We start from the raw sequence: 12,131 nt of genomic DNA, 5'->3' as shown, positions 1-12,131 counted from the left end.
ATCCTTCAGACCAGCAAGCAAACCCACGGCTATTTCGGTTTTCTATCTAGGCAACGTTGGTGTCTGCAATAGCATACATGAAAGCCTGATGCAATTTCTGTGGCTAAATTTGTTGCACGTCATGCACAGTAAGAGTGTTTCTAACACCAAATAAAAAGTCAACAATTAGCGATCACGCCTTCTCCTCAGTTAACCCACTGAAACCCTTGCTGTTAACAGTTCTTTAATGCATGCTTTACGAGCACCTACATATTGTGTCGGTTCTTTCAGTTTTATTCATTAGGTTTTCAAAGGCATAAGTAGAACACCAGAGGTGCGAACGCAAGATGTGTGGTTATCTGAAGAACTCATTTCCATGGCAGCGGGGCCAAGCTATTTAGTGTTTTTATAGTACCAGGGAAGGAGAAGCGGCACTTCACCTTTGCCGCGCAGGCACAAGGAGACGTGCGGCAGACGTCGTAGTCGGCAAGATTTGAACCTGCATGGGGAGTCCCCAACGGATTTCGAGTCCATCGCCTTAACCACTCGGCCACGACTACAGCGAGTTCACCATCGCCGCATTCCTCCTTTAATCTAACACGGAGTGCGACGTGGCTGCGGAAACCTTTTCAAAGTCGCTCTCCGTTAAAAAAAAATAATACCTTTGACAAAATACGTGCCGGCAGACAGACACGCCTCAGAGGGTTTAAGGCTGGCTTCATGTCGGAATGATAAAGTCTCCCCGTCCGGACATGAAAATGCCACTTTGTTACACACAAAAAAAGAATCAACAACAGAGAAATGCCCACAAGCATTTGAAAAGCCGCACCACGTCGCACTTGAAATAGCTCTTACATTAGTGGTAGACGCAGGAATCGCATTTTTATTTACGCTCTTACCAACGCGATGGAAAGCAAAACAAAGCAAAGCAGAGCAAAACAAAACGAACAAACGAAAACCCTGCACATAACGCCGTTACGTGCCCAAGTGGTATTGTACGTCATCCTAGCACTGCACCCCGGGGCGTACGGTACATGGGAACGAGCACACGCCATGAATCGTCTCGAATCACTCCCTACAGCTGTAAGGCGCCTTGAAGCGTGCACCCCCAACATTCTTCTTTGCGCATCTGTGATAGGTAAACTCTTGAGCAAACTCTGAACCAGCTCTAAGGAAACTAATCCGATTAGACGTAACTTTGACTCATCTTTTTACGCTCAGTGCTGGATTGCTCAAACTCCAGCTAGGGTTAGGGTTAGCATTACCACGCTACTTAGACACTTTGTTTACGCTCAGTGCTGGATTTTGGGAACTTCAGGACGAGTGGGAATTTTCTCCTATCTGTCCATTCTGTTTTGTTTTGGAGACTCTTGGCTGCCTATGTTGTACAGTGCAGCGTGAAGGAAACATTTTCCAAAACTGTGTCAGCTCAAGAGTTGTAAGAAAACCTCTCCAGCTGCTACAACTCTCTTCATTTTTGTCATTTAATGTGACACTCGATGTATAACTGGAGCCTCACATATGCAAATGGTGCGGCTCCAGTTCGACACCCAGTTCGACACCACTTTACAGTATATGACAAAAGCATGGCAAACTGTGCCGGACCAGCAGATAACTTCCGCTTATTTTGACCATATTAAACATTGGAAATCTTCCCACTTGCATTTGTGACACTTGATTTTGGCTCCACCTAAGAAACTCTTAAATCTTCTAACACTTTTCTCTTCTCCCGCAACACTTGTCTGTCGGCACTATGTGGAAGCGTTGCATGACAACCCATCTCACCACGGAAAGGAACCTAACAGCTTTGGTAAGAGAGTAGAATTACCTGAAGAACTGCTTTCCATGGAAGCAGGACCAAGCGATGTAGCATTTTTATAGTACCAGGAAAGGAGAAGCGGCACTTCGCCTTTGCCACACAGGCACAAGGCGACGTGCAGCAGACGCCGTAGTCAGCAGGATTCGAACCTGAGCGGGGAGTCCTCAATGGATTTCAAGTCCATCGCCTTAACTACTCGGCCACAACTACAGTGAGCTCGCCGCCGCCGCATTCCTCCTCCGGAGTGCGAGGTGTCTGCGGAAACCTTTTTAAAGTCGCTCTCCGTTAAAAAAAAAATACCTTTCACAAGATACATGCCGGCAGACAGACACGCCTCAGAGGGTTTAAGGCTGGCTTCACGTTCAAATGATAAAGTCTCACCGTCCGGATGTCAAAATGCAACTTTGGCAGACAGAAAAAAAACATCAACAAACCACAAATGTGGACAAGGATTTTACAAGCTGCACCACACTGCACTTTCAAAAGCATTTACATTCGTGTTAGACGCAGGAATTGTCCTTGTTTTGCGCGCTTACGAACGCCATACAAATAAAACAGGTCTACGGGTCTGAAACCTGCTCCACGGAAAACAGTTCTGTTGCGCTTTTGATCAAAGGGAGATTCTCTGTTCTTACTTTTTCATGACATAACACCCAAAGGGGCTTCTTTGGAGCTGGATTCCAACCAGCATCCTAAAGTTTCTTGGTCGTATCCTTTACAGTCCTCTGTTCGGTCGACATGGAACAGAAGGGGGCAGCTTTCCTCACACATACAGTGCAGTTCTGCATCAGACCTCTAACTCGTTTCCTTAGCTTGGATTTAAGCCACGAAGCAGGCTTCTACTGTATAAACGTCTAGAGGAATCACAAACTATTTGAGAGGCCATCATCCCAGGGGGAACTGACAAAGTCTATCCCTAAACACCTAGCGCAGTCTCTCGAGAGACTGTCAAAAATCGCTTTCTCCGTTTGTGCTGCAAGTAAGTGAAAATGCGGTCTCAACCCAGAGCCACTTGGCAGCAGCGGCACGTAAATACTGTTACTGCCACTGCTCGATACCGACGTTAGCCTACTATACCATGTTCAGCCACCGCTAGAAAATGTACAGCTCTAGTACTGGAGCAAACAGAAGGAGGGCCAACATCTAACAGGCACACGTGTCAGACATAGAGAGCGCCGAGGATGGGATTCGAACCCATGCGTGCAGAGCACAATGGATTAGCAGTCCATCGCCTTAACCACTCGGCCACCTCGTCAATGAAACTGGGCTGTCCAGACACGGGTTGGCACGCTCCAGATGATCTTTTTCTTTTTTTTCCCTCGTACTCGAGGGTCCTTTTCCTGTTCCACATGCGATTTCAACATTTTCCTTGGGAGATGTCAAGCCAGCAAGCCACTGCTGTGGTTCAGTGGCCAGTGTGGAGTTCAGTGGCCCTGTTGTACACAGAAAGCACATTGAGCTCCTTGGACATGAAAAGTTCCAGATAAAAGCCATTTGTCATCCTTTCTCTTGGTGTCGATGTTGCTATTGTATGTAAAGGTGGCAACTTGCTCAGCGAGCAGGCGGAGCACACACCGAATGCAGATGTGTCTGAGTGGTGTGTCCAAGTGGCTGCAAAAAAACAGTACTCCCGGGGCGCCGTGGCTTAGTTGGTTAAAGCGCCTGTCTAGTAAACAAGAAATCCTGGGTCCGAATCCCAGCGGTGCCTTTTTTTGTGCTGTGTTCTCGAACAGAACTGGTCATTATGGACAACCGCATACGCCTAGACTTAATTAAATGCAAGTATTCATTTCCTGTCTTGAACGACTTGTTTTTCTTAAAATGGATGCAACTTGCAAAACATGAAATACAAACCTCGCTAATCAGCGCTCGCGGCTGGCAAAAAAAAAAGAAGTCAGCAATGTTTTTTTTCTTTAACCTTAACCCTGCTAATGGAGAAGAGTTAAACGACCGAGTCTATGCAGCTTAAACGGTGCTCACGTCGGGTTCTTAGCTGAAAGGGTGATAAATCCCGCTCACCCCAGTCCTTAATCTTTTAAAAGGATACAAAATTGAACCTAGTCGCCACATCACATACATCCTGTTCAACGATAAAAAGGTGACATCTATCCTCGATCCAGAGTAAATCCCACGTTGAGGGCATATTTTTTTCCACTTTACCATGAGTCGGGCTCGGCTGCACAGAGGCGAGAGCAGAGCAATGAGGTCACGGGGACAGGAGAGCCACACGCTGGCGGTTTAAACACGCGGAAGAAAACTGAGGGATCCACAGTATGTGGACCCTCCGTGCGCCATCAGTCCGCACTCCGGACTCTGAATCCTGCCATCCGAGTTAAGATCTCGGCGGAACCTGAGGCGCAGTTCTTTCTTAAAACGTAATCTGGTGAGCATTTCTAGAATCGTACTTGTATAGATGCAGCCTTTAATGTGTTGCTAGGTTAAAATTGATGACTTCTTGAACTTCAGTAGGCAACTGCCCTCTTGATTTTGGATTTAATTTCTTTATTACAGGGGCGCTTTTATGAAGACCGAGTCATGTTCAGGTACTTTGCTTGATGGAGGAAGCATATTTCGGACTCTGTGATCTGCTCACCTGGAAAGGTCTGCTGTACTACTACAAGAGAGAAGTAGAGTCTGGAAGAATGGACAATTTTATGATGCTTTGGAAGATAATGTTTTTTTTTTTCTTTGAAATTGAAATGAATCAGAATATCAGTGCAAAAGACAAACTCTTGGTTTGGTTTAAAGATATATGGTTTTAAAACAGACAAAATGTAGAAAACAGGTGTTTCTCACTTTTGGAAGAGAATGGACCGGGGGTAATATTTTACAAGTTATATAATAGTAAAATATTATATAATAGGGGTAATAGTCGCGAGGGGCTTCAGCTTTTTCGTGCTTAATATGGTGCGCTGTGGCCACGGCAGATATGGGATCTATAAAAGCCGAAAATTCTCCGATCATTGCCTGACACAGCTCCTCAAAGCTATTACAGACCTCAGGTCCTTGTCTAGACATCCACTCGTGGACCGCTCGGCTGGTAGTTTTCCTTACTAACATAGCCTTTTCCTGTTCGGACGCTTCGGGCATAAACTGCAAAGTATATCTCAGCTCATCAATGTAGGTCTCCACATTATTCCCTGACACTGTCGGGTCAAACCTTTCTACATCTTTGGCTAACTGCCTCAGGGAGTGGAGGTTAATTTTTACAGTTTCTCCGTGGGCAGGGAGACGGCCGTGATCAGGAGCAGGGGGTCTATGCCTGAATTGAATCGCCCTTGCGTCTCGCGCAGGACTCGGCGATCTCCCCCATGCCGATCCGACCACAGACCCTGGCCGGGAGAAACCTCCTGGGTGAGCGCTCCGGGCTGCTAGGTGGGCTGGCATGTAAGTGGGATCTAGCCTGTTTTGCTTCCAGTACGGCAGCATCTAACTCCTTTTGCCTTTCCTGGCTGAGCTCATTTAAACTCTCAATTTCTTTTTCTTTTTCTTTCAAGCTCGCTTCTAGGTCTCTCCTAGCTACCTCAGCCGCAGTTTCTCTAGCAGACAGGTCATCTAATTTACCTAAAACTTCCCTGAGTCTGTCTTCACTTTCCTCACTTTTCACTCTCTTTTCTCTGATTATATCCAACAACTCAACTCGCTCCGCCTTATATCTTTCTAGCTTTCCCTGAAGCGTTTGAAACTTTGTCAGCTCGGACAAAGACAGTTCCAGCTGTTTAGCTAGATTTAAGGCGAAACTAGATAGGACCTGAACTGCGTTCACAGACCCTCCTGTGTTAAGCTGGTTCGCTACCTTAGCTACTAAATCTACTTGCAGCTTCTCAATATCATCAAAGTTCAACTTTTCGATACCGCTCCAGTAACCAGGATTGTCGTCGCTAGAAATAGTACTTATAAGCGACTCCACTTCAGACATTTTAGCAGCCATTGTCATTACGTCAGAGAAACTTTAAGAGTATTACTTTTTTTCCTTTTACCAAAATACAGTATGGAATCTAAACACCCGAGCAGATGGATTTCCAATCAGCACACGTTACACTAAACGCTAGAAAACAGGGGGATTTCTTTACGCAGTTATCAGCACACCCGGTATTCGCGTATAAAAGCCACGGTGCTGTGCTGAACTTGAACTCACAGCAACATCAGTTATTCTGTGCGATTGAGTCTCATTTCATTCTAAACTCGCCCACCCAGGGACGCCATTAAATGTAGTGGTTTGATGGGTTTACTGAGACACTTATTAATTGTAGCAGTAATCACGAGGTTGTTCGTTGGGGCTTTTAGAAAATCAATCGCCAGAACAACTAACAACGCACACACACGGGTTCAATACACGAGATACATTTATTAATATAAATTGTGCACCAAACATATACTAGTCTGCCTGGATACGAGCGGCAGACCTTACTGTGAGGGTTATCAATATACAAGATATATAATCTCAAAGAGATGCAAACACAAAGAGATACACAACAGAGAATATATGTCAATATATATCGTTCGGTTACCAAATCGCTAATCAGTGTTATTACCCATTGTTACTCTAAACTCGGAAGTAAATACATTACTCATGAATTAAATTGATAACAACTTGTGTTGAGGTACAATTGAATTCTCGAGACGCAATGTAGAACATGGGGTTAACTTATCCACTGTGTATGGATTTGGAATTTCCCGGCACGAACACCAAACCAGCTGACAAGCTCTGTTGCAGCCTCTGTTCCAGCGGTTGTCCAATGGGCGTTGTGTCGGCGTCCTCTGGCTACCAGCCAACCAGTCAAGGTGCAGCTCGGAGTAGGACGGGCGGAGGAATCTGACTGCGGCGCGCAGGGCAGTCGTTGCTCCGAGGGGATCTACCAGCAGTCCGGCTGGCTAGTAGAAAGTCTCTATGCACAGAGTGTGACCGCGAGTCCTCACAAGTCACTCTTTTGCCTGGGAAGAAACTGGTTCGTTCCCGGTCCAGCGCTGCTTCTGAATAAGCTATTCAGGTTGTCGACGAGGGTCCAACTGTAGGCTGCCGTTGATCAAACGGAGCATTCACGTTAGTAGAATTCTGAGTACGTACGGGATGCTTGGCCTCGCGCTTAGAACAAAGTCCAAGTCCCTATGCAGACAACAGCAGTTGTCACGTGATTGTCTCTGAGGATGCGCGAAAATGGCCAAGGAGAGCCCCGATCTGAGCTTGCGCTCCCTTTTTGACCAAGACACAGATGTGTGCTGATTGGTTGAGAGTTTGGCGGGCATTGGAGACCCACGTGGTATTACCACGCCCTGCCAGTCCCTGATTGGTTGGTCAAGGTGAGATATAAGTCACTTACTCTTGACACTTAAGAATGCAGTCCAGATGTCCATTCAGCACTCCCTAGACAGATAGGCGCCAATGGATGACCATTGATCATGATAGCCAGGCTTAGCTAAGTGCATCCCTGTCTGGGAGCTGTTCCCTATCAAAAGAAAACAACTTAAATCAGTCTGCATGAATACTTTCTCTGTGGCTGCACCACAGAGATGGGGGGTGAGATGGGGCTTCATTTAGGACAGCATACCAACGCTTAATTCTGTCTTATTAACAAGCATTGCCGCTACACTTGTATCCCAACTTTTGCAACTCGCAACTGAAAACCCACTGAAGCTAAGCAGGTGTGAGCCAGGTCAGTACCAGGATGAGGGTGAGCTACAGGGAAAAACAAAGCTTCCAGCTGGAAGTGGTGTTAATGGGCGCTCACTCTGAGGTCTGTACGGGTCCCAATGTCCCAATATAGTGACGGAGAAGCTGTGTTGGAAAAAGGGCGCTGTCTTTTGGATGAGATGTAAAACCGAGGTCATAGTGCTCTGTGGTCATTAAAAATGACCACCAAAACCTTTGACAAAAGCTCTTGGTAATTGATGGTCTTCAATAATGCTTCTCCTTTAGGTACATTTTAAATCAGCTGAAAAATGCTGTGAAATGGGGGGGCACTTCAGGCCAGTGTAGGATTTGGGTTACAAGAACTATGAACTGCACGAGAAAGCCCGTACACTGAATTACACGGCTTTCTATTCAAAGGACAAAAGAAATTCCCTGAGCTTGATTTTTTGCAGCACAGAGAGGACCACTGTTGTGAGGTCGGTTAGCTCAGTTGGTTAGATGGTGGTGCTAGTAACGCCAAGGTTGCGGGTTTGAGCCGCGTACGGGCCAGGTCCTTTTCTCCTCTCTTACCAAAGCTGTTAGGTTCCTTTCCGTGGTGAGATGGGTTGTCATGCAACGCTGCCACATAGCGCCGACAGACAAGAGTGTTGCGGGAGAAGAGAAATGTGTTTGAAGATTTAAGAGTGTCTTAGGTGCAGCCAAAATCAAGTGTCACAAATGCAAGTGGTTGGATTTCCATTGTTTAATGTGGTAAAAATAAGCGGAAGTAATCTGCCGGTCCGGCACAGTCTGCCATGCTTTTGTCATTTACTGTAAAGTGGTATTGAACTGGGTGTCGAACTGGAGCCTCACCATTTGCATATGTGAGGCTCCAGTTATACATCGAGTGTCACATTAAATGACAAAAATGAAGAGAGTTAAAGCAGCTGGAGAGGTTTTCTTACAACTTTTGAGCTGACAGTTTTGGAAAATGTTTCCTTCACGCTGCACTGTACAACATAGGCAGCCAAGAGTCTCCAAAACAAAACAGAATTGACAGATAGGAGAAAATTCCCACTCGTCCTGAAGTTCCCAAAATCAAGCACTGAGCGTAAACAAAGTGTCTAAGTAGCGTGGGAATGCTAACCCTAACCCTAGCGTAAAAAGATGAGTCAAAGTAACGTCTAATCGGATTAGTTTCCTTAGAGCTGGTTCAGAGTTTGCTGAAGAGTTTACCCAGTGGGCACTGATTCGTCGAATATACGTATATTCACGGCGAAAATACGGCTATACGTATATATACGTCGCCTCGACGTATAATCAAAGTCGAATTGCAACCGTAAAATCGACGACATTAATAAACGCATATATAACGTCGAAAACACATCTAACACAGTGCCTGAGGCTTTTTACTGTATGTATCGTGTGTGCCGCAACTAGGAGTATACGGCACTCTGCACAGTGTACGAAGTAAATTATTTTCGCAGTAATTAATTTACACGTGTATAATAAATATAGTAAATATAATAAATTAATTACTGCGAAAATTACTTCGTACACTGTGCAGAGTGCCGTATACTCCTAGGTAAGTTAGGTACATCTTTTTGCCCAAAACTGAAGGGGCGACATTCCTCCCTCCCCCCGTGATGCCAGGCCTGTCCCCATCCTATTCCATAATGTCATTATACTGTATATAATACCATACAACAGTGACCGATCCTTACTAACTGCATGCGTTAAAATTGCACATCAGCTCATAGCAGGGGGCACATAGCCGCGATGTATTATCAATGTTAAATTTCAACCATAATATCGACAACATTAATAAACGCATACGTTGAGAAAATATCGAACCCAGCATATTTTCCGGTTATATACCACAATGCATTGCTAGTATTCGTTGGTCACCATTTTGGACACGTTTTTCAAACGTAGAAGTATATCCGCAAATATCTCAGCAATCCTCTTTTGACGAGTAAGTATGAACAATAATAATACTATCTGAATACATACAGATCTTTCTTAATATTATTTTGATTAAAATAGTAAGTGAATAAGCAAAAAATGGCACATAAAAATAGTGGAGCTTTTTAAACGTCTGTACTTACTGCGCCCCATAAGAAATCGTTTGTCCCCGTTCAAAAGAGGTTGTGCGATGTCCTGCAGCGTTCGCAAAGCAAACCTTTGACAGTTTGAAAAGAGGAATTTATTCTGCTTCCTGTGCGTGCAGTAGTTACAAAGTTGAACGTCTTTACACGATCTGCTGCAGTTTTCAGTGGGCGGGCGTTGTCAAATGGCTTGGAAAAACGCACTGTGTTTCGGCTCGGCAAACATCGTGAGCAGTGTCCTGCATGTTTTCTGTGTATAGCTGTCTTTTAACGCATACAGAATTCATTCGAAATGGGGAATGGTGTGAATGGGGAAGATGACACTAAATCGTTTTGCCGTTTCTCTATTCTTATTCTATGTTGTACTTTCAAACTTTGGGTACTCTTTAATTAGGACAGACTTTATTGCTCAACTTCTATGATGCAAGCCAAATTTTATACATTTATTTCAGCTTTGAGCTTAGTAAACCGTTCATTTTTTAGATTATACTAAAGAAGATATTAATCATCATTAATTTGGGAAGTAATATTATATAATTTTCTCCTAGCTGCGGTGCTGAAGTCCCGCCCTAAATCAGCAGAAAAAGAAATAAAGGAGCACGCAATGTGTTACTTGAAGAATGCATATGCAAGGCAGGGGGCCAGGAGATCTGGACACTGAAAATACTAGGTTTTTGGTTCTAACTGTTAGGACAATTACACAGGGTTTGCAAATAGTGGACAAAAATCGTCTTAACTTCCATTGTAATATTTTTTTTCTTGGAAATATAGAAGTTGTACATTTTAAAATGTATATTTGAATCAAAATGTGGTTTTGAGTTAGTGTGTTAATGTAATTAGTTTGTGTTTGCCGTTACTATACTGTATATTGCCATATTACCAGAATTTGTAGCTGAAGTTTAAGACTAGTTGTGTTTTTTATGATTATTGCCCATATGTTGATTGTTGATTGATTGTATACAATGTATAATTTGAAATACATATTTTTCAGGTGTGAATGTGTATTTTCAGAATAAATTTCTAAACCAAATCATTGGGTTGATTTACTAGTTTCTACACCTGTAAAACCTAACTTTGATGTATAATAGACCTCTACCCATATACGTATAATAGACCTCTAAAGTTATCCGTATAATAGACCTCTAACCATATACATATAATAGACCTCTAAAGTTATCCGTATAATAGACCTCTACCCATATACGTATAATAGACCTCTAAAGTTATCCGTATAATAGACCTCCAACCATATACGTAGAATAGTCCTCTAAAGTTATCCGGAACTCCTACCATATATGTATAATAGTCCTCTAAATTTATCCGTATAATAGAACTCCAACCATTTACGTATAATGAACATCTAATCATAGACGTATAATTGACGTATAACAATAGACGTATATTAGAATTTCATTCTAGACGAATTGCAGACCACATTTAGACGTCTAAGGTATGCGTTTAATAGACGTATATTATACGTCTTTTGCCCACTGGGTTACGTCTCAACAGAAACGCTCTTTAGCTCTTTTAGTGTTATGCAGAGAACAGCGTCTGTCGAGATCACTTTTGAGTCAGCGCGAAACGCCGTGTGCTGTCAGTTTGATTTCATATTGCTCGGCGTCCCGGCTTTTGTCTGTCAAACGTTAGGTTGCGCTTCTTCATGCTGCATCGTCGGCATGAGTGGAGCTTTTTTAACGTCTGTACTTACTGCGCCCCATAAGAAATCGTTTGTCCCCGTTCAAAAGAGATTTTGCGATGTCCTGCAGCGTTCGCAAAGCAAACCTTTGACAGTTTGAAAAGAGGAATTTATTCTGCTTCCTGTGCGTGCAGTAGTTACAAAGTTGAACGTCTTTACACGATCTGCTGCAGTTTTCAGTGGGCGGGCTTTGTCAGATGGCTTGGAAAAACGCACTGTGTTTCGGCTCGGGAAACATCATGAGCAGTGTCCTGCATGTTTTCTGTGTATAGCTGTCTTTTGACGCATACAGAATTCATTCGAAATCATTGATTTCTCCAATTATCAAGGGTCCCTTAAAGGATGAGTCAAAGTAACGTCTAATCGGATTAGTTTCCTTAGAGCTGGTTCAGAGTTTGCTCAAGAGTTTACCTTTCACAGATGTGCAAAGAAGAATGTTGGGGGTGCACGCTTCAAGGTGCCTTACAGTGCGTTGTTTCCGACACAGTGTGGCCGGGTGTTTTCCGAGTTATCGCACGGATTGGGCACGCCCACAAGCCGAGAGCCGCAGGCGATGAGCCCGGGGCTGAACGGGCCCCACTGGCTAGTTTGTAAGGCCAGGTGCATTGCCAACCACGACCGGCAGCGCAGAGGCTTTGAAGGCGGTCTGGGCTCCTGCAGCTGTGCAGCCACGCACTCTGGTTTCTCTTCATCTCGTACAAATCTTTCGCCTTTTATTAAAGATTTCCGTGGAGAGGAGCATGAATAAGTTTCATGCAATTTTTGTGCTTCCCTGCCTTCGGGTGGGGCGCAGCCTGGCTGGTCAAAGACAGAAAACAAAAACGTTCGCAATCACTCTTGTTATGGCAATTGTGGCCGTCTGCTCCGCGAGTCCTCGGTCTCCGGCTGTCTGATTGGCGCTCTTTTCTTTGGGGGGCG

The 12,131-nt window shown here is 44.3% G+C and overlaps 3 non-coding genes across 3 annotated transcripts; 1 reads left to right on the top strand and 2 right to left on the bottom strand.

Annotated features, from left to right (window-relative positions):
• Positions 1–457: 457 nt before the first annotated feature.
• On the bottom strand, positions 458–539 carry trnas-cga (transfer RNA serine (anticodon CGA)). The gene has a single exon. It is a non-coding gene; the product is annotated as a tRNA-Ser (tRNA).
• A 2,432-nt stretch (positions 540–2,971) lies between these two features.
• trnas-gcu (transfer RNA serine (anticodon GCU)) lies at positions 2,972–3,053 on the bottom strand. Its single transcript has one exon. It is a non-coding gene; the product is annotated as a tRNA-Ser (tRNA).
• Positions 3,054–11,885: 8,832 nt separating this feature from the next.
• LOC138229577 (U5 spliceosomal RNA) lies at positions 11,886–12,002 on the top strand. The gene has a single exon (XR_011185987.1). It is a non-coding gene; the product is annotated as a U5 spliceosomal RNA (small nuclear RNA).
• Positions 12,003–12,131: the final 129 nt, after the last annotated feature.

The sequence above is a fragment of the Lepisosteus oculatus genome, unplaced genomic scaffold, assembly GCF_040954835.1.
Source record: "Lepisosteus oculatus isolate fLepOcu1 unplaced genomic scaffold, fLepOcu1.hap2 HAP2_SCAFFOLD_45, whole genome shotgun sequence".
Taxonomy (NCBI): Eukaryota; Metazoa; Chordata; class Actinopteri; order Semionotiformes; family Lepisosteidae; genus Lepisosteus; species Lepisosteus oculatus.
This window is presented reverse-complemented; position numbering and strand designations above follow the sequence as displayed.